General features: G+C 35.5%; 1 long non-coding RNA gene and 1 other non-coding gene across 3 annotated transcripts in view; both read right to left on the reverse strand.

The window, feature by feature from the left end:
- LOC147584056 (uncharacterized) overlaps positions 1-24,170 on the reverse strand; it is a 314,494-nt gene that overhangs the window by 266,048 nt on the left and 24,276 nt on the right. The gene's annotated exons all lie outside the window — the stretch shown is intronic.
- On the reverse strand, positions 4,447-4,550 carry LOC112861900 (small nucleolar RNA U13). The gene has a single exon (XR_003223774.1). It is a non-coding gene; the product is annotated as a small nucleolar RNA U13 (small nucleolar RNA).

Raw genomic sequence — 24,170 nt, forward strand, 5'->3', positions numbered from 1 at the left:
TATACCAACATCCACCACTTCTCCAACCTCTTAGGCTGGAGTTCTTTCCCCTCTTCCCACATATCAGCACCTTTTGGAAAGAGTATTTTAATGAAAGCAACAATGACAGATCTACAGTTTTACTGAAGGCCACCCTACTTCCATAAGACTCTTAGATCTCTTTTTATCACTGAATTGTTTAGCAGTACATTTGTTAGTGTTCAAAAACTATTTTTTATTAATTTACAAAAAAGTAGGCTCAATTAATTTATTCCAAAGGAAAAAAAAAGGTCAGGAAAAGACAATAGGTTACCTGAAATGAGCTGCCTAAATAAAATGATAGAAATAAGTTCTATTGATGCAAGGGTATTTCAACAACGATTTCAGAACTGACATGTTGATAATACAAAGATCTGAGTTACAACATCTCATATTTGTTTATTGCTTCGTGAGTTACAAACAGCCTATATCTATTACCTCATCTGAGCATTCTCTATGTGATATATCACTTTTAGGTATAACAAGTTCGTACAATGATATTGGTACACAATTTGAGAGACACCATATGATCAGAGTTCACTCACAAACACATATTTCAATTAAGTGGATTTGAAGCTTTGAAAACAAAAAAAGGAAAAAAAAATGAAAATGAAAAATAAATTCTCCAGAATGGAGTCTACTATATTAGGCAGGCCAGATGTAGGACACTATACTTACTTCTGCATGTTGTATTTTAAAAGGGACATTGTTGGGGCGCCTGGGTGGCGCAGTCGGTTAAGCGTCCGACTTCAGCCAGGTCACGATCTCGCGGTCCGTGAGTTCGAGCCCCGCGTCAGGCTCTGGGCTGATGGCTCAGAGCCTGGAGCCTGTTTCCGATTCTGTGTCTCCCTCTCTCTCTGCCCCTCCCCCGTTCATGCTCTGTCTCTCTCTGTCCCAAAAATAAATAAAAACGTTGAAAAAAAAATTAAAAAAAAAAAAAATAAAACAAATAAATAAATAAAAGGGACATTGTCAAAATAATGTATCCAGACAAAGGCAACCAAGATGATGTCTGGAAATTATCTTAAATGAAAAATGTAAGAACTGGAAATGTTTAGCCTATAAAAGAAAAAATTTCAGAGAAGACATCATAGACATCTTTAAATTCAAGGGCTATCAAGAAAAAAGTAGCAAGTTTCTTCCCCTCATGGTTCTCACAGTAGAACTAGTGTCAATGAGCAGAAGTTAAAAAGGCAAAGTGATCAACATAAGAACATAGAGGATTTTCTAACATCCATTTCTTCCACTCTTCTCCAATCTTCCAGGCTATTCAACACAAAGATGAAATCTTCTAAAATCTAAATTTGTCTAGTAATAGACTAGACTACCTACGAATTAGAAATACCTGAAGAGTTTCTGATACCCTTCCTCAGGAATTATGTAAGAGAGATTCTTATATTGGCAGGATGAGCCAAATAACTAATTTCCATAAACCCTTCCAACTTAAAGACTCAAGGATTGCATGTTCTGAGAGCAGCCCCACTCAATTTATTTGTGTAACCAACTTATCTTTCAAAGTAGTGAGGTAACGAAATATATAATTTGCAAAACATGTGGGTAAACAACTAAAATCTAACCTACAGGGATTGGCATTGATCAACCCTAGATGATCATCCCTAGAACCTAGAACAATACCAGGCACAGAGTAGGAGCTCAATAATATTTATGATTTAATGAATAATGTAACTATCTAAAAGTCAGGTAATTCTGACAGGTTTCCAAACATTTTCAACACAAGTTAGCTCTCTGAGCTTCAGCAACAACCTGATAAGGCAGGGTAGGCAGGTTAGTATGCCCATTTTATACATCTTATCTTATTGCCCTCCCCCAAGAATGCTCTTCAGTTAACATTATGTTTTTAGGTTTCATCAAAATTTTTAAAAGAAAAACCCATCACAAGAACATCTTGTGCAAAATCATGATTGAAACTATCACTGTCCATCATACCCGTCATATAAGAAACACCATTATAAATTCCTCCTGCAATTAATGACAAGAAAGTTTGCCTTGCCATACTGGTTTGTCTGTTCTGCCCTCCCTCCCTTCCTCCTTTCCTTTTTTTTTCCTTTTTTTTTTTCTTTTCTAAATAAGATAATGGGGACTCTATAAACAAACATGGTTCTTTTTCCTCAGAAGTTGCCAGAAAGTTCAGTCAACCTTGTGGCTCTAACTTTGACGTCCCAAATTCCTAACATAAATCTCTCCAACATTATAACAAATCAGGACTTAGAAACTTTTTTGTTTTTAAAGCAATGGAATTTTTGGTTTGAAAATATTACTTGGAATTTTGATACATAAAACAGATAAAAGTACAGCTATTAAGAACAGAGCTTAGAGCCCTTCCAACTAAGCCTCCTTCAAAAACCCTCTACCCACAGGTGACCCTAGATCCCAATGGTCATCATTTGAAAACTACTGCTCTATAATATTTTAAATTATTTTAGCTGCCTTGTTTCATGCATTTTTATTATAAACCCCATGAAAATGTTTCAGTATTAGGCACATGAAAACTGTGTGTATTCGCATATATACTTACACATGAGAAAATGGAAATGTTAGACATTAACAATAGGTAACCAATGGGTGGAGCTGAGATTATAACCCAAAACTGACTTTAGACTCGAGCAATTCTTAGGTTTAAACCTCAGCTTTTCACTGTGTAAGGTTAAGAGTTATTTAATTCATCTTAGTTAAAATTTACACATATATAAAAATGGTTACAATAATATCTATCTTACAACCTTGTTTTGAGAATTAAATGAAATAAAGTGTGTAAATAACTCTACACAATACCTGACTACATAATAGGTACTTATTATTATCTTCATTATTTTTTGACTCCTATCCCTTTGGTCTGGTCAATATGTTATGCCAATAGGAATTTTTTTAAAAGGCTGGGGAGGGACAGGGTAGGAGATACTAAGTCTGGAACCTGGAAGCCAGGGTAACATAGATTACTGGAAAGCAAGTGCAGGATAAGACTGACCAAGAGAAAGTTATTAGCCTAGTATTGATTAATAATGTTGAGGGAAAAGTATAACTGTCAAATTTTGCTAACAAAAGAAACTAGGTCATCATAAAAGGCTGAAAATGAGGCAGACTTAGAGTAGTACTTAAAGATTTTGTCACCTACCCAATCACCATCAAACCCAATAGATAAGGGAAAGTTTTTACTTTCTTGAGCCTTGTTCTATCCCAGCCATTTTACTTTCAAGGAAACACATTAAATTGCTTGTATGTGAAGAATTAAAACTCAACAGAGCCATTGGGGAAAACATTGAAGAGCATTTGTTGGCCCAGCCCGGCAAAACTGTCCTCCAGATCCTCTATCAGACCCCTACAACAGGAAATCTTTTAAAGTAATGTTTTAGCTCTACCACTGACATCTACCTATAAACTAATATGATGTTTGGCATGGAAGATTGTTTATTTGGATGTGCGAAAGTTCTGGCTGTTAACTTGGAGAGAAAAGTTATTACTCTACCTCCCTTCAGAGACCATCCAAACACTTGTCTGACAGGGTGAATACCTATTACACACAAAAGTGGGGCTGAGCCAGACTTCCGCAAAACTAAGTAGGTGAACTTCTAACACTTTCTTTCCACCTTTTTTGTCTGTGAGCCCCATCTACCCTCAGATGTCCCAGTACTAAATCCAGGTATCTAGCTGAACTTTTTGCCAGGATTTTGCTATTTTCTAATTGTCATCTGACACCCCTTTTCCCTTTCCTTTATCTTTTCAAGCAGGTTATAGCTGCTAAGTGTTCACAGGAACATTTAAATTTTAATTGGTATTTAAAGAATATTGTCAAAAGTCTTCAGAACTTAAAAGAATAAAACCCAACTGAAAGAATTTGAGGTTCCATGGTGGGTCTGAGGGAAATGTTTATAAGGTCACACAAGTTAATCACCCCATTGGTGACCATCTACTACCCTTATATTCAAGGCTGACCTGGAAAGAAATAGTCATCCCCCTAGAGATACCTAGAAGAAGGAAATTATAATAGATAGATGACAGATAGATAGATAGATAGATAGATAGACAGATGGACAGATACAGATATATAGATATATAGATATACATGTAATATATACTATATATTGATACTACAGATAGTAAATACTATGTGTGTTGTGTAAATACATAGTATATTTAGGGTGATGTATTTATTTACACATATACAGTATATATAGACATATATAGTACATACTATATATAATAGACAACATATATTGATAGCATATATAGTACACACACATATAGAGTATATACCATATGTACACTATATACATATATATGATTGATAAATTAGAGTATATATATATATGTATATATATATATATATATATATATATATATATATATATAAATTAATGCACCCCAAGCCTCCTAAGTTTTTTTTTCTTTTTTTCTTCTTTTTCTTCTTCATGATAGACAGATAATGTGCCAAGGTTGTAGCAAGGTTTGAGGGAGACACATGTCACAAAACAGCATGAACATCCAATCATCATGCTTATGAACTACAAATGAATCCAAGCCCTGTGAGTTTTTAAAAAATATTTATGAAGCTTATTTTGCAGGTCACACAATCTTTACAAATGTTTCCATAATTGTATCTTGGCTGGCTGCAGAGTCACTCAGCATTATTAATTAAGAATGTTTTTGGACTAACAGCTCATTTCCAATAAGAATCTTCCACAGTAATGTAGTTAGGCAGCCAGGTGACCTCCAGAAAGCAGGTTCTTAAATTCCCATGAATATAGTTCATGAGGCTGAGCTGCCAGAAACAGCAAGTCACAGATTCCATGACCTCCATCCACCCTTTTCTTTATCCTGAAGAGTATAGGATACTTCACAAGGTACATACACAGGCTAAATACCCAAGGGATGATTGCAACATTGACAAGTTCAAATCATTTAAATCCAGAAAAGGAGTTGCCTTGGTATAGAAAGATATGGGATCATACGGAGAATTGGGAAGAATTAAATTAAAAAAACAGAATATGAAGAGGAAAGTAAACCAGGCATTTAGAAGACTGGGTGGGGGGGGGGAAGGTGGAATTCAAATACTTCATGTATAACTATTATAACAAGATGACAGAGGGTATTTTTTAAAAGCCTTAAAGTGGAGACACTCAGGCCAAAACATCTGTGGAATTGAAAAAAAAAAAAAGAAAAAGAAAAGCCCTTATGATTGCCAACATCTCCATTCTGCTTCCCTCCCTGTTCAGCACCAGCAATGAGCAATACATTAAAAAGGTGTTTAGACTGTCAGTAAATGTGATTGATTTTTTTTCTATTCTGCTAAAAGCCTGCTACATGGTGGAACAAAAAGCAAATGCTTTCCTCATATCCAGGTCTGGGTGGAACTTTTACATTATTTTAACACCCATCAAGGGATAGCTTTGTCTCTCCATGGAGACAGGGAAAGCAATCCATGTCCACAAAAAGCTTTTTGGCCTTCCATTGTCCCCCTTTCCCTCCAGAACCCAATGGAATTTCACTCAAGACTAGAAAACCTCACAATGGAAAATTAATACAAATGGTCTATCTATTTACTGGACCAAAATGGGATGAAGAAACATGAAAGCCTGGATTATCTTAGAACTGAGCTCTGTAGGATGGGAACAAAGCTGGGTGGAACTAATCAGTTCAGAATAAATGGGGCTGTACTTAGTGTTCTATTTTTCCATCCATCAAGCTGACAGTCAGAATCACCAAGATAGAAATGATCATTCATTACTGAACTAGGAAAAGAAAGGCAGACATTGGAACCACATGCCAAAATTGAGGATCAGGTGTCTTTTAATTTAGTGTGGACTGCAGATGGTAAAATGATTATTATTAACTAGTTATATAATTGCTTACTTAGGGTTAAAGGTCACACCTCCACCTGTAACTTAGCCAGGAACAGAATTGTCAGAAAATGCAATTTCTTATAGAAAAGACAAAAGAGCCAGATATAATTATAAATAGTTTATAATGTAAATTCTATACTCAGATTTTACATTATGCAACTCTGTATTATCCTGCAAATCCACTAAATAACTGATAAGTTTCTGAAGGACTTAAGTCCAATATAAAAGATCTGTAACTAAATCTAAGCAACATCTCTCAAGGGCTTTTATAAACATCATAGTCATTATTTCCAGTTCACATGGTACAATTCATGGTTATGGTAATATTTTACTGTTTTTCTGAGTCCCTGTAAAGTCAAACTGCATGGGATAAAAAGTAAGGAAGGAGTTGTATTGGCTTGCTGTAATTCAATTTATTACTTTACTGTCAGAATGGAAATTGAATATAAAGAGGCTCTTACCTGGAGATTTTCTGGGGCAGGGAAAGTTTATGGTAGTGGTACCTTTTCTATGAATATTCTGTGTTTTTTGAGACTGAAGAACATCTGGAAAAAATGTGATTTATGGGGGGAAAAACTCTGCAAGGGATATGCATGCCCTATGATCTAAGTGATTATTAGGATCTAGGTTTATTTCCAAGATGTATGACTAGAATTTGTTCTGTTAGAGGCTATTGTTGCTCTTCTCTATACTGTGTATTATATAGATAGAACTTGATCAAGACTCCTGCTACCTCAGGATTTTGGGGGGAGGAAGAAAAAAGAAAATTATTAACCATCAGGTCTGGAGCAGTTTAATAACTGAAGAAATAAAAAGTACCCAAAGGGTGAAGAAAAAAGTTTGTTCTATCTATTCTCCAATTAATAAGAAATAGATATTTTACTATCTATGTTGGCAAAAAAGGTAGAAGCCAAGATTATTACTGTTCATATTCTTGGAATAATTAAGCTTTTATTAATTTTAACCAGCCAACATAATAGTGTGTTCCCCATGCTGAACTGGTAAGGCAGTAAAACACTTTCCTCACCAAACCCAGGCCGAGGTAACTTTCTTCCTAACTTCTGTAATATCTACCATACTACAGCTGTCATTTGGCACATATCACCATCTCTGTCCGACTCACCTGTACAAAGAAAGCACAAGACACATCAGTGAGACTGCCACCTCCAAAGTTTCAGAAGGGAAAAGGAAAACACACGTTTCCTTTGCTCTTGAATGCCTGAAAATCTCAAGGGAAATGTTAAAAGCCTCACTCCCACTGGGATGCTGAGAGCAGTGCACAAGGCTACCGTGCTATGTCTAATTTTCCTCTTCCTGTCCAAATGCTCCTTCACCTCTGCCAATTCAATAGGTCTTTTATCCAGTCTGGAAAAAGGCTGAGAATCCAGTTTATTCTGTTGGCATCTCCTGCTCAAATAGTCTCATTCTTGCTCCATATGGGACCTTTTTAAGTTAGAAGCTACAAATTTGGCATGTGCTGTTTATAACACTAAAGTAATAAATAACCAAGCTATAACTGCCAAATGGGGTACAACTGACCACTAAACTATGAAGATGAAAACAGCTCATTAATTAAACTTCACATTTTATCACACCACAGATAATTGTATATTGACTGTCAACTTCAATGCCTTGAACACGGTAAAAGCCCAAGAAAGGCCTGTGATTTATAATTAATGAAACTACTTTAGACATATTTTATTTTAAAGTTCATACCAGAGAGTTGTGATATCAATCTTTCCCAACAAAATACTGCTAACATCAGCAGTACATGGAAAGTTTCCACAGCAAGGGAAGCTGTCTTTTAAAGACTTACATTTTATTTAAACAGTGTGTATATACCCCAGTTTGACTTTTATGATAACCAGAAATATCAGTAGCCCAAAGTAGATATTCTATTGAGCAACCTAGCTTAGTATATTCTGTTTCCAAGTGAATCTCCATGTATCCATCTCTGTATGCAGAAACAATCAAGCCTCCTAAGGTCTGAAGGGGAAATTCTCTCCCTCTATCAGTGCCACATCAAGACAAGCAATCTTTTGGTACCTTTAGCATACCTGTTTCCAATGCTCTAACCCCACATTCTTATTCCCCATAATCTAACAGAGACAGTGCATAACTATTTGATCGGTTCTTCATATAGGCAGAAGAATACTCACTGGCTGCCAAAAGATACAAATCAGCTTGTCCTTTATAAATATAAAAATGATTGAAACCAACAGTGCTTTTATGGCTAGCCAAAGAAAAATACCTGTCAAAGAGAAATCTATTTCTATAGAACCTGGGTCAACTTTCTAAGTCTAAATGCATCTCAGTAATATAAAATTCTTTTTTACATCCATAGAAATTGATATTCATTACTCACCAAAAGCCAATAGATAACATGTGGTAAATGCATGAAAGAAACCAATGATTTCTTGCCAGCCACATGGTAGACACTCATAAATACTTTTTTATTAGTGGATTGTTATACTTTAAGCATTTCCTCCATGAAGTGATATATGCTAAGGATTATTTTTTTTTCTTTTAAGTTATATAAGACCCATGAACCAGAAAATTTTGGTACACCCTAAAGATGTTTGCAGAGAGGAAAAATTTTTTTCTGTTATTTACAAACATTTTCTGATTTAATCATAAGCAGCATGGTTTGAGGCTCAGAACCAGTATGAAGCATCCAAATTTATTATGCTTTATCATCTTGGGTGATTATTTTGTTCTCACAGCCCTTCTTGTAGCCTACAGACAAGAAGAACTAACTAACTAAATAAATAAATAAATGTGTATCAATCTTTGTTATTTTTATCTTTAATTAGACCCAAAAATATGCATAACAAATGAAGGATTTTTATGGGAAAAAAACCACCCATATTCTGAGTGACTTAGAATGATAAACAGAATACATTTCTTCATTTTCTAGACAGAAAACAATGTCTCTCACATATGCATAACTACTTGCCAGAGATGTATGAAGATGCTATTGTATTTAATAAAATAATAAAATAGTTGCTAAAGAGCTTTACTACAGTCATAATAACTGTTTTCCACTATGGATTTTTTTTAAATAACAAAGAGTAAAAGTGTATGTGTGTATGCATGTGTCCAGCGGGGAATTCAAAAAATGGTCCTCGCACTCAAAAAGATTCAAACCATTGCTATGTGATTTGTGGCACAACTTCTGTTGTGTACAATGACACCATGTATGGTGTCAACTATCTGCATCATGATTAACAACTAGCACATGAATAAGACAGTCAACAGAATATGAAAAAGCTTCAACCTGAGCAAATATCAAAACATACATTTACATTCATAAGAGTGCTGCTCTCTTTTTAGTATTGCATGAATTGTAAGATGCTAGAATAGAATAGTAAAGGAGACTGACACAATCTCTTCCACTCGACATTTTAAGAGATTTAATAAGAGAAGAAATGAGAGGCTAGGTTAGGCGGAGCACTGGACGGTCATGCCTGGTGATTTTAAATGTGCTAAAGGGTGTTTTTAAGTCACCAACAAAGGTCAATGAAAACACATCGATCATTCCTTATTCTTAATGGACTATTAGTTTCATACTGAATTCAGAAACTTTATTAAACTGTATCCGAATTTCAAGTAAGGATTTTAATGAGATTTCTGGGGGAAAAAAATGAAGTGTTATGTTCACTCGAGTAGTTCCAGAATGCAGAAAATATTGGCAAAGCAATTTTAAGGGCTTCTTGCCACTGAGTATTCAAAGGAAGAAGAGCCATCAGAGACGTTCTGAAGAGAGGGTTCAATTTTGATGAAGTAAAATTTATTTCAGGGACACCAAATTCTCATGGGGAAGAGTCTGTAGTAGTTAAAAAGCAGTAACAAAACAAAATGAAAAATGGATTCTCCTTATGCACTCCTTATACCTTGTGCACATAGAAAGATCTACAAATGCTGGCATGTGGAAAAGGTATTAGACCCAGAAGAAAATGCCCCAGGTTTTCCTATTTGAATTCATATCTTTCACTCCATCAATCCTTTCTCATTTACAAAGGCCCCAGAAAAGCCCATCATTCAGCATGTACTATAGTTAATACTACCCTCCAAACTCAGTCTCTTACTCTTATTATAGTGAGGTCTGAGTCCAGCCCTCTGTGGTTAGAGACAGAAGCCATCATGTTAAAAAAAGAGATTAGTATCCACTGGTTAATTTTCATTCCTGTAGTAACTAGGAACTGTCTTTTGCTGTAAACTAGGCTTGTTATTATATACACGTAAAAAGCATTCTTAGCCCCAACTTAATACTGTGATCAGTTTTAAGGGAACAGAACGTAAAATGCATATAGCTAAACAATATGTAAAATAAGGCTGAGAAAAAAATTAAGTACATAATCAACAATCTTCCGTTGGTGCCATTTATCCCTACATGAAGATCAAAAAACACAAGTTTTATAGTTCTTTGCCATATGTCTTTTGTAGACAGACTCTTGCAGCTATAATCCTTGCCATTATTTTGACTTCATCACTTAACAGTGTCTGGCATGTTGAATGAGTGAATATTTTCATCCATCTGCTTGAACTGAATTCAAGCCCTGTCCTAAAGATAAACTTGAAAACTATATGAATGATATCCACTACTTATTACCATGTATTTTTAGTGAAAAGCCAGTCACCATCAAATCAACCTTTGCACCATATTGCTTCTTTCCTAGATTTCTCATCTAATATACATTATAACATGATAGTGTTTGCATCTTGAAACAGGAAGAATAATCTCTTTTTCAACTACCCAGTCTCCATCATAAGCAAAATTGAGGAAAAACAAAAATGAGTTGCCTTTGTAACTTTTATTTTGACATTTCTTTGATGTGAAATTGGGATTGAATATCCTCAGCCACCCAGGAAGTGAATATCAAGTTTGTTATTGAAGTAAGGAGTGTTCCATGGTTTTCTTATGTCTATGACAGGGCCCTGCTGCAGTTAAACTTCTGCTAATGCACATTAACCAATGGTTTAACTGTCTGGTTGCTTGCATCATAACCAAGGTTTATTATTTTTGGCCTTAGTTAAAAAGAAGGAAAAAACCTTAGAACGTATAATCTGGGAAGGTTCATGTTATTTGAAGATTGGAGGCCAGGATACAAGAGTAACTTGATTATGAAAATAAAGTTTAAACAAATGAATTTATGCACATGTGAACCCAAAAAGTGGGAAAAAGTACAGAATAAACATGCACTCATTATAAAATGCCTGTGCATGTGACAGTGAGCAGCAGGGAGAGGGAGTGGTGGAAATGCTAAAAGTACATGTTGCTACTAAAGTAAATAGTGTTTATGACCCTATTCATAAGCCTTTAAAGACAGTTGTTAGCACTGGGCACCAAGTCAGGACCTGGCAGTAGAATAATTCTAACAGTCAATAAAAAACACAGTGAGAACAGGATATTAATTTATGCCTCCTGAGGATTACTGTATTCACAAATGATCATTTCAGCACAGCAATTTTTGGCCACCTTTCAGGAATGAAAGCACCATGAGACTAGTCTGAAACAGGAATAAAGGCAATATGCCACCTTGCAGGTAACAAACATGGAGCCCTTTCTTGGGAAAGCAAAAGGACCCTGAAAAAAACAGATTTTCTAAGAGTGTACAAAAGCAGTGTGAAAATGGAAGAGGAACTACAAGTTTTAGGGTGTCACATAAAATACATAAACCAAACAGGCTCAAAAGAACAAAATGGATGAGAAAATTTTACTCACTCATAAATCAGAAAAATCATAAACTCTTTCCTGTCTTCTTTAGAGTCCCTGGAGGTGAAAGGGAGGTCAAGAACCACAAATTTTTACATTTCCTTGCAGTGTATTTACTTCTGTGTGGATTATACCAGGTATAATCCTAAGAACTCATAAAACCCAGGGCTAGTTACTGAAAAGGTAAAAATAGCAAACGTTTCTGATACCATTTGGGATTGCAAAACACAGAACTGCTACTACCTAATGTCTTTGCAAGTTAACAGCAGATCACCTGCAAGCATCACCTAAGCCCTAAAATGAGAGATTGCCCAGTCCACTGATGAGCACAAACTAAATTCCACCTTCTTCCCAACACTGGGCTGAGCACCATGAGAACTAGAGAAGCAACTACATGCACTTCGTGGTCTCTGTCCTCAAACAGCTCTACAGTAGCTGGAAATATACAATTAACACATGCAAAATAATTGGTTACAAAGCAAAATAGTGAATGATTAAGTCTCAGAAGAACTGGTGCAGAAGAAGGATATGAAATTCCACAGGAAGCTGATTAAGGCCTGGGACTAGGGAAAATTTTGTTGAAGTAAAGACAAAAATAATAGCTACAACTTATTAAGCATTTATTAGATGCAAGGCCCTATTCTGAGCACCACATTTGTATTATTTCATTTAATCCTCACAGCACTCACAAGGACAGTTATCCTATTCTGTACATGAAGAAACTGAGATACACAGAGGTTACATTCTGAATTGTCACAAATCATTTAAGTTGAGTCTGTTTTGGAATATCCTCTAGTCATCTATTTGTCTATGCTTGTGCCAGTGTCACACTAATGTAATTATTATAACTTTGTTCAAGTTTATATACCTAAAAAACATAAAAACCAGGATCCAGAAAAAGATAGGCTCTAGAATCTCCTCTCTGAATCAGTTTATTATTTGGAATTTGAGGAAAGGAAGAATATGAAAAGATAAAGGAAAAAAGAGAAGGCCTTATAAGCAGATACTGTTTCTGTCAAGAAATCCTAGGATTGATCAGCCCTGCCTCCTTCTCTTCTATAGCTATCACTTGTAACTTTTGACCAATTTCTTCCTACTTTGGCCATCTGAGGAATACAAAATTGTCAGTTTTAGCACTAATTTTAGTTTTCAGAATTTTTTTAGCTGCTAATAAGCACAAAATCAGGTTTATTTTTATTTATTTATTTTTTTTTTGGGGGGACAGAGAGAGACAGAGCATGAACGGGGGAGGGGCAGAGAGAGAGGGAGACACAGAATCGGAAACAGGCTCCAGGCTCTGAGCCATCAGCCCAGAGCCTGACGCGGGGCTCGAACTCACGGAGCGCAAGATCGTGACCTGGCTGAAGTCGGACGCTTAACCGACTGCGCCACCCAGGCGCCCCAAAATCAGGTTTAAAAAACAAAAAACAAAACAAAACAAAACAATACAAAAAACCTTTCCTGGGCCCTCTTTCCTTTTGTCTTATTTAGACCCTGAAGGGAAAGACCAAGAATGTTAAGATCACTTTGAATCCACAAAAGGAAGACTACTCCTCTTACACAAAAGTTCCTTAAAATCTTTCTAAGGGCTTTGAACTTTCGGGATTGAGGTGTGATTGGTGGATCAGGTAGGAATGTGGCTATAGCACTGGGCCTAGTGGAATACATTTTCAGTTTCTTTGGTCACCCTTTGCATTTGCAATCCCTGTTCCTTGCAGCTATGCTCTGAATTAGCATTGAGGCCAGCAGAAGAGCAAAGATTTGAGATGAAAATCAGAGGAAGCAGAACTGGAGGGGGGAAAAGAGGAAGAAAGATCCATGCCCTTTTCTCTTGTAGTTATCAAGTCCCCACACTTGCAGTCCTAACCTAGACAACTGCAGTTACGGTAAACATAATGAATATCTGAATAAGGAAGAAGAGCCTGGCAAATAACATATTCATTACAGTGGATAGCAAAGAGAAGGGAAAAAAGGAAAGATGACCATGGGGAGCAATGGACAGAATAAAACCACAAAAAATAATACATATATTTAACAAAAATTGCAAATATGAGAAAGTTAATGACCACAAAGGCAGCCAACAAACTAAAGTGGACAATTCACACCCAAAGAGGTAGAGTTACTTGAAAATAAATATACATTTTTTCAAAAGAATAAATAAAATGTTTCTGGTTAAACATAGCGAATTAAACACATAATTTTAGCTTTCCTCCATCTCTTTAAAAAAAATTCCTCTAAAAAATTCTTCTAAAAAATAAAAATTTCATTTTTTAAAAAGATATAAACCCACAAGAATAAGAAAAAAAGAAGAGGAGAGCACAGCAAACGATCCACATTAAGATTTTTGGAAGCTGGAAAACAGATAAAGCATGAACACTGAAAACATACTGAATGAGGAAGGAAGCTAACCACCCACAAGTGGTAGGCTGGGAGTGGGGGTAATAATGAAGCAGAGTCACACCATGGAGCCCCAGAGAGAATCAGGAACTGGATGCACCATGTGTATCTAAACATGGGAAGGTAGTGGTAAAGGAATCAATAACATATATATATATATACATATATATATATGATATATATTACATAATATATATCATATATATTATATAATATATATTTATATCTTTATATATAATATATATATTTACAGAAAGAGAAAGAAAGGAAGAAAGAAAGAAAGGGAAAGAAAGAAAGAAAGAAAGAAAGAAAGAAAGAAAGAAAGAAAGAAAGAAAGAAAGAAAAAGATAGGTTGATATGGAGCTGGAAAGCTAGGAGACAGTCTCTACTTCCACACAGAAGTCTGAAGACTGATTTTATAAGCAGATTGAAACTGAAAAACTTTAGTATAGACTCAGAGACATCCAGCATACATAAAGGCAGCAGTTCCATACTGAAAATAGGTTAAGTAAAAAACTACTATTCCCAGGTTCTTGCTTAAACCATTAAAAACTAGGTTATACTTCTAGGGCAGGAAATTAGACAATTCTTCTTTGGAATAACAAACCACTCCAAAGGAAATGCCTAAGTTCCTCTTAATATTAATAATCAAAGAAAAAGTATTTGCAAAACATGACCAGCCTCTTTCTTGCCTGGTAATTCTATAATGAAGCACATTTTGACAAGCCCACTCCATATCTATGGAAACTTTTAGTGTCTTTCAGTAAAATATCAATGAACAGCCAAATATCATGTGACACTGAATAAAATTTATCAAATGAAACACCAACAAAAACAAATGGGAAAAAAAATAAATACAGTAAAACCTTAGTTTGCATGCATAATTCATTCCAGAAACATGCTTGTATTCCAAAGCACTTGTATATCAAAGCGAATTTCCCCATAAGAAATAATGGAAACTGAGATGATTCGTTGTACAACCCAGAAATATTCATATAAAAATGATTATAATACTGTAATATAATACAAAATAATAAAGAAAATACATAATATAAAGAAAACTAAACAAATGAACCTGCACTTACCTTTGAAAACCTTTGTGGCTGGAGTGAGGAAGACAAGAGAGGAGGGTTTTTGTGTAGGATGACTTTCACTATCACTAACAGGATCACTGCTATGTATTGGCTCAATGGAATCTTTTTCTGCATGGGGGCCATTGTATATGTTCACAGGGATGCTGACTACCTTACAGTATTAATAAACTCTTGTCATATGCTGTATTTAATGTAACTGGCAATAAGGCAGCAAAGGAAAGGGTTTATATCTACAGGCAGCCTGACCTAGAATGAAGCAAAGCATTCCTAAGTTCACTCTTATATGGAAAAGCAAAGGATTGTTCATAGGTGCTTTGAAGTGACAAAAAATACACTAGTGCCAGTTGTGGACACCTTCCAACAGTCTGAAAAATCACTGATTTCTGCCAAATACCACAGTCTGAGACTCAGCATCCAAGCATGGGAAACAATCACGCCCAATCTTACAGAAGAGAGAGAGAGAGAAGAACCATTGGCTCAGTTGTGATCATGCGATGTTCAGCATCAAGCACTACTCATATTTCAAGACATCACTCATTTATCAAGGCAAAATTTATTAGAAATGTTCGCTCGTCTTGCAGAACACTCTCAGAACAAGTTACTCGCAATCCATGGTTTTACTGTATATGAAAAACACAATATAGAGGGCAGGAGACTTAAAAAAATATTCTATGGTTAACTTCCTCAGATATATAAGAAAAAATATTGCATATATGAAATAAGAATAAAATGTTGTAACAAGAAACTTTCAGAGAATTTTTTAAAAGACCTCTTTCAAACATCATAGAAACAGGATTTTAGAAGGGTTAGAAGATAAAGTTAGAAACTCTCCCCCCAAAAGAAGAAAAATACAAATTTTATCTAAGGGATCAGACCAGATGGTCCAGAAAAAAAGAGAACAGAGAGAGTGGAGATAAGGTGGTTGTCAAAGAAATAATATAAGAAACTTTCTCAAAAGGACATTAGTTTTCACATGGAATGAACCCACTTTGTATACAACACAATGACTAAAAATAGGTTCATAGAAAATATATCAAACTTGGTCTCTGAGTACTATGGATTAAGAAAAGTACTAAAAGCTTGGGAAGAGAAAAACAGATTATCATATTTAAAAAATCAGAAATAATAATGGTTTCCAACTTCCTACTTCAAGACTAAAAACTTGAAAAACTTAAGTTAGTACTTCAAACTAAGAGGGAAATTATTTCAAATCTAGAATTCTACATCTGAATGTAAGCCTAGAATTTATTTCCAGACATATATTTTTTTCAAAAATTTTACTTTGCACCTGCCCTCTGAGGCTACTGGGTTATGTAATTCAGCAAAACAAAAAAGGAAACAAACAAACAAAAAAGGAATACATGGGATCCAGGAAGTAAGAAAATCAACACAGAAGTCCTGGGAAGACAGTTTGTGTAATAATGCTAGAGGGCAATTAAATCCAGATTGGAACAGGTGGATCTAGGAGGAATATCTCCAAGAAATACAGATTCTTGATCTGTTACTAAGTATCTGAATTACTAAGAGTTCAGGAATAAACTTGGATAATGATGAATTCAGTGAGGAATTCAAGACAAGAAGGTAAAAAAATAACACTCCCCTCCCCCCCCCCCAAAAAAGCATGTATGGAGAAAACAAAAAAATTTTAAATGAAGGAAACATACACACTACATGATTCAGGAATGAATAATCTTTATATACTCTTAGTAAACACTAAATTTTGTGTTATTGAAAGGAATAGGAAAGTGGAACCCTCACCTTTTTCATGTTCCATAGAAGAGAGACTACAAAGAATATGTAAAATTAAGAGAGAGCAATATAAACATGTTATTTAGAAACACAGAAGTAAATAATAGAAACATCTAGAATATTGGAAAATAGTTGCCACTAGGAAAAAGGAACCAGAAGTGGAGAGGGGTGTAATAGATGGCTACTGATCTTTATGATAAGCCTTATAGAATTATTTCCCTTTTAAAATTATTCATTTGATCCATTATTTCATATGTGTTTGATAAAAATTAATTTAAAATATAAAAACAAAGGCAAGATTAGCATTCATGAAACAGGACAGAGAATTAGGCACAAATAGATTATACAAAATGTAATCATGAAATAAAAAGTCAATATATGGGTGAATTAGTAGACTAAGTATAACTGCAAAGAGATTTAGGGTATTGAAAAATAAAATAAAGAAATTTCCCAGGATGCAGCACCAAGATTTGAAGAAGGAAAAAGGTGAAAGTGAATATATATGAAGGGTAGAAGGAAAAATTCCAACATACATCCAAAAGGAGTTCCAGAAATATAAAAAATAGAGAACGGAAGAGAAGCAGCACATTAACAGCACCAAGAGAGTTTATAACTACAAACTGCAGATCTACTGTATCAGAAAATCCATTGTTGGAACCAAAGCATCTACATCATTCTACAGTTTTACAGATAATTCTAGTGAGCAATAAAGATTAAGAAATACTGCTTGAAATCATGTTGAACAATCCACCTAATTAATTCCCCCTGGACCTTAATTAGTGAAAGAACACTGGACTAGGAGTTAAGAATATCAGATTGGAATCCCACCCTGGACCACAAATGAGCCATATGACCTTGAACAAGTCCCTGTTAATCTTCTGGGAACTTTAGTTTCCTCACAGTAAAGTGTAGGAACCAACACACCTCCAATCTCACAAGCTTGGGATGATTAAATACTCACATGTAATGACACAGGCAATGGGTTAAATGCTTAATGCACAGTCTTCTTGAAACTTCACAACAGTTTTATGACATAGAACTATATTATCAGCCTCATTTTATAAATGAAGTAGAGAGGCCTAATGCTTTCAAGAACTTGCATGTGAAAGTTACTAGTATTAAGTTACCTGAATTTATTTCTCCAGTAATTCACTCTTGTATATTAGTGCCTATACAGAGTAAGGAATTTAATTATCTTAATAATTTCCTCCATTCTAGAAAATTACAGTAACCCTGTTACAAAAATTAGTTCAGTAAGCTCACATTTTCTAAGGAAAATTATTATTAGCCTGAAGAAATCAATCTGCAAAAAATGTGAATCTCTCCTAAAAAAAAAAAATCTTGGAAACATGCCCTCGTCCTCACTTTCATACCAGTTAGTTAAAGGGGTGCTGCTCAACGAGTGGAGAGGCCAAGTGCAAAAATGCCCTTTGAGGACTGTTCTAAAGAGGGGAAAAACCTGAACCTTTATGGAAATGTTTGCTCAGTTTGGTAATAAAATGTCTGTAACACTAGAGTGTTTGCCAACATAACTCTCCTCACACAATGACTGTGTGAGCAGTTTTTTAACTGAGTTACAATCAAACTGGCACCAGGGAAGAGCAATAACCATAAACTGAATTCTCAACAATATGTTTTCAGGCAAACAGTTACATGACTATTTCCAGATTTGATTGCTATGATTCATAAATTCCAAAGGCCTCATGCTTCTCCATATCACAATGTAGTTAGGCTTCACTAGTCCCTGTGAAGAGAGATAGAGAATTAATTGCTTACAAACCTTAGCAATAAAGCCATCAGTTTGGACCCAGTAAGAAATAAAGACAAGCTGGCACCTAAGCAGAACAGGTAAGAAAGCAGAACAGGTTGGATGCAAGCCTGCCATCTATGTGCAGAAATACGCCTGTATGAAGTCATTTTTGTGGCAGAGCATTGCAAAACAGAACATGCATACAGTATGATTATTCACATTTTTACCTAATGCAGGACTTATAAAGCTAACTGCTTCCAATGGACTCCACACTATAACAATTCTTTTCATCAACGCCAAGGGTAAAACGAGCCAATAAAAAGCACAAATTTCAATGCTGGCAAACATCATTGTTTCTAAAGTTTGTCTCCTTCAGAAGTTTAGGTGAGCTTTCTCTGAATTTTCTGTAGCTTAATGGAAAGGTCAAGTTAGTGGAATTATCTGAGACTCATTCTAGGTAACTGTCAAAGAAAAACTAAACAGTTTTCAAATGTGAGGAGAAACTTAAGAGGGGGCACGTACACATGAGTACGTCTATGGCCCGCAGATCTGAAGTGTGCATGGAACAAGAGGTGCAGTTGTTCAGACAAGTTGGACAGTTAGATGCTATTTAATGGGTTTTACCAGTAATGACAGCTGCAGAGGTCATTGAAAAACCTTACTCTAGAACATTTTGAGTGGGAGGAAAATAAATGAACGGAGGATTATTAAAATCAATGATATTCTTGACTTGACCCTGAAACCTGAACTAACTCAAGAGAAACAGTGAAAAGAAGCTGGAACTAAGAATCTAAAAGCACCGTCTTAGCCTTAGTAAAACAAAAGCCAAAGAAAGGATTAATAACAATGTAGCCTCCATGTTCTGGGTGAATACTCTGTGCCAAGTGCATTGAGAAGTTCTTTCTGGCATTTTTAGCTTATTTAACTTAATCCTATCCACAACATTATTAATTCCATTTTACAGAGGCACTATTTAGGCTCAGAGAGATGAACTAAATTGCCAAGGTCACAAGGCTTGTAAGGGAGGAGCTAGGATATGAACATAGATCAGTGTGGCTCCAACATATGTCATTTAATGATCCCTGAGAGTGGGGCACCTGGGTGGCTCAGTCGGTTAAGCGGCCAACTTCGGCTCAGGTCATGATCTTGCAGTCCGTGAGCTCGAGCCCCGCATCGGGCTCTGTGCTGACCGCTCAGAGCCTGGAGCCTGTTTCAGATTCTGTGTCTCCCTCTCTCTCTGATCCCCCCCCCACCCCTGTTCATGCTCTGTCTCTCTCTGTCTCAAAAATAAATAAACGTTAAAAAAAATTTTTTTTAAAAAAATGATCCCTGAGAGTTTCAAAGATTCATTATTTCATTTACCAACATTTTTCAAAGATCAATTCTCATTCTAAAAAGTTCCAAATAAGATTCAGATAGCCATCCAATTGCATGAAACAAATATGGACAATACAAGAATAAATTCAATCAGAGACAACATGGGATCATATTCTGTAACAAAACATGCTCAGTTAGCCTCTCTCACCAAGAAAGGAATGGCACCCTCCAGTCTGTGCTATTGTTGAACAGTTCAAATTACTACTAAATTCTCAAGACTGAGTTGAAACCCTCCCTTCAGTTTCCATTCATAGATACCACTGGACTCTTCTGTCATACATAGAAATAAGCTGAATCCCTTCTCCACATTCTTAGAGACAGCTATCATGTTACTTCTCTATCTTCTCTTTAGGTAAAACAGCCTCAATTTCTTCAATCATCCCTCATAATATCAGACGCTTAATGACCCTTGACCCTCCTGTTTTCATCTAAACTCATTTTTTTTTTAATTTTTTTAACGTTTATTTATTTTTGAGACAGAGAGACAGCATGACTGGGGGAGGGGCAGAGAGAGAGGGAGACACAGAATCGGAAGCCATCAGCCCAGAGCCCAACGCGGGGCTCAAACTCACAGACCGCGAGATCGTGACCTGAGCTGAGCTCAGTCGGACGCTTAACCGACTGAGCCACCTAGGCACCCCTAAACTCATTTTTCTTTATGAGTATCATTCCAAGTATGGTACCAAATCTGAACAGATACCTCTGGAATGGTTTAACAGGAAGTATAGTGGAACAACTATGGACCAATTTTGCTATGGATGTTATTACTCTAACCTGAAATCACTGTAGCTTTTTGGCTGTCATATAACACTACTGGCTCATTCATATTGAGCCTTCAGTTCTTCTTGCACACACCCTCATTCTAGGCAAGCAAATTTGAGGTTCTAAATATAAAATCCTGTAGTTATCTCAATGGATTTTTTTTCCTTATAAAACTTCATTAAATCCTAAACTGTCAGGATTGATTTGAGTTATTCTAAGCCAAAGAGTGATACAGATGCTAGACCCTACAGAGTTGTTTTTCCCCCACTACCATTTTGACCAGCAGTATTCTACATGATAGGTACTTTGTCAACCTAGGTCCCAGAGTAAGGACAACAATGTTGTCAAAGCCCTCTGGTGACCCATGGTGGACACGCAGTGGGAGCAAGAAATATTCCTTTGTTATTTAAACCATTCAGATTTTGGAGTGGCTTGTTACTACAATCTGGTCCAGCCTGGTGAATAAAAGAGTTTTGCAACATAGCATCTGACTACCTAGGTACCAGATGGTAGTTCCAGCAGCCTATCTCTGATTATCATTCAGAAAGCTAAAAGACAAAGATTTCCTTGCTTACTCAATGTTACCAGGAAAGAGCTCTTCAGAATTCTTCCCCATCTGTGAAATTCACCATTACCACCACTGTATACACACACACACACACACACACACACACACACACACACACACACACACACACATCTTTCTCAGGTTCTTTTTTTTCCATTCAAAAACAAAATTCTGCCAAGGAGACCAGTTACAAAGTCCAAAGACTCCTTCACTCTAGGACTGGTACACTGATTCCCAAGATGGAGGCATGCAATTCCTGTCCAAAGGACCACAGATACAGCATCATGCAGATATCCAGATATTCAGCTTAGTTGTATGTGCCATGTCCTTTTGTTTTCAAAATGCCATCAGCACACTACAAAGAATCCTGTGTTGTTTTCTTTGGTGGGTGGTTAGGGTAAGATTATGTCATTGGAAAAGGGAGGAAAAAGTTAAAATAAAAATTATAGATGGAATTTCCAATATGTGACAAGAGGAATATGACCTTCAATAAAATAGCCAGTCTGGGAAGATACTGGAATAGTAATTTATTATTTATCTCAGGAACCACAGATGTACTACTTCAGCTCATATTAATCGATTCTGTACTCATACAGATTCGATTGCACAGATTGTACCCTGTACAACCAGTGATTGTATGACATAGTATGTAACTTAATAACTACTCAATGTTTTCTCAGAATCTTTTTTTATTTTCCTAATTAGATTGTAAATAAATAACAAAAATATCCTAAATTTCATTTAACCCAACTACATTTCCCAGCCATACTGAGTCCATATAGACTGTTCTTATGCCAATACCATACTGTTTTTGATGACTATAGCTTTATAGTATTTCTCAGAATCAGGAAATGCGATGCCTTCTGCTTTGTTCTCCTTTCTCAAGATTTCTTTGGGTATTTGGAGTCTTTTGTAGTTCCATATAAATTTTAGGAATGTTTTTTCTATGTCTGTAAAAAAAAATGCCATGAGAATCATGATAGGGATTGCATTAAATCCACAGATGGCTTTTGGTAGTAATCACATTTTAACAATATTAATTCTTCCAATCCATGGAATATGTGATAGTTTTCCATTTATTTTGTCCTCTTTCTTTTCTTTCATCAATGTCTTATAGCTTTCAAAGCAAAGTTTTTCATCTCCTTTGCAAAATTTATTCCCAAGTATTTTATGTTTTTGATGTTACTATAAATGGGATTGATTTCTTTTTCATAAAATTCATTGTTAGTGTATAGAAACATGACTGACTTTCACATGTTAATTCTGTATCCCACAACTTTACTGACTTCAGTGATTAGATCTAACAGTTTTTGGTTGAGTCTTTAGGATTTTCTGTATATAAAATCATGTCATCTGCAAATAGAGACACTTTTACTTCTCAAATCTTTTTTGTTTTGTTTTTAGTAAGCTCTATGCCCAATGTGGGGCTTGAACTCACAACCCAAAGGTCAAGAGTCACATGCTCTACCAAATGAGCCAGCCAGGCACCCCTTCCTTTCTAATTCTGATATTTTATTTCTCTTTCTTGCCTAATTGCTCTAGCTAGGATCTCCAAGTTAACTATCTTGAATAGGAGAAGGGAGAATGGGTACCTTTGTCTTCTTCTTGATCTTAGAGGAAAAGCATTCAACCTTTCAACACTGATTATAATGTTAGCTGTGTTCGTCATATATGGCCTTTTATCATGTTGAGATATGTTCCTTTCATGTGTAATTTGTTAAGAGTTCTTATCATGAATGGATGTTGAATATTGTCAAATGCTTTTTCTGCATCTATTGAGAGGATCATATGTTTCTTTTCTTTCATTCTATTAATGTGATATAAATTCTATTAATTTCCATATGTTGAACCATCGTTGTATTCCAGGGATGAATCCCACTTGATCATGATGCTTTTTAATGTGTTTGATCACGATCCTTTTCATGTGCTGCTAAATTTGGTTTGCTAGTATTTTACTGAGAATTTTTGCAACTATATTTATCAGTAATATTGGCCTATAGTGTTCTTTTCTAATAGTGTCCTTTTCTGGTTTTCATTTCAGGATAATGCTGGCCTCACAAAATGAGTTTGGGAGTGTTCTTTAAATGTTTGGTGAAATTTAGCGGTGAAGCCATCTGGTCCTGAGCTTTTCTTCATTGAGAGATTTTTTATTATTGACTCAATCTTCTTACTAATAATTGGTCTCTTCAGATTTTCTATTTCTTTTTGATTCAGTTTTGGTGAGTTGTATGTTTCTAGAATTTTTCCATTTCTTCTAGGTTCTCCAGTTTGTTGGCATATAGTTGTTTATAGTAGCCTCTTATGATCCTTTGAATTTTTGTGTGATATCAGTTGTAATGTCTCTTTTTTCATTTATAATTTTATAGATTTGAGTCCTTTCTCTTTCTTCCTTGGTTAGTCTAGCCAAGCCTTTGTCAGGTTTGTTTTTTGTTTTTTTTTTTTTTATCTTTTCAAAGAATCAACTCATAGTTTGGTTAATCTTTTCTAATGTTTTTCTGTTCTCTGTTTCATTTATATTTGCTCTAATCTTTATTATCTTCTTTCTTCTAACTTTGGGCTCAGTTCTTCTTTTTCTAGTTCCTTTAGGTGTAGAGTTAGATTGTTTATGTGTGATCTTCCTTGCTTCTTAACATAAGCATTTATTGCTATGATCTTCCCTCTTAGACCTGCTTTTGCTGCATCCCACAAGTTCTGGTATGTTATGTTTTTATTTTCATTTGTCTCAAAAAAAACTTTTGGTATTCCCCCTTTAATTTGTTCTTTGATCCACTGATTGTTCAGAAAAGTTTTATATAATTTCCATGTGTTCATGAATTTTCCAGGTTTCCTCTTATTTTTTCCTGGCTTCATGCTGTTATAGTCAGAAAAGATACTTGGTATG

Source organism: Puma concolor, chromosome A1 (assembly GCF_028749965.1).
Source record: "Puma concolor isolate L17-30 chromosome A1, mPumCon1.1.hap2, whole genome shotgun sequence".
NCBI classification, from domain to species: domain Eukaryota; kingdom Metazoa; phylum Chordata; class Mammalia; order Carnivora; family Felidae; genus Puma; species Puma concolor.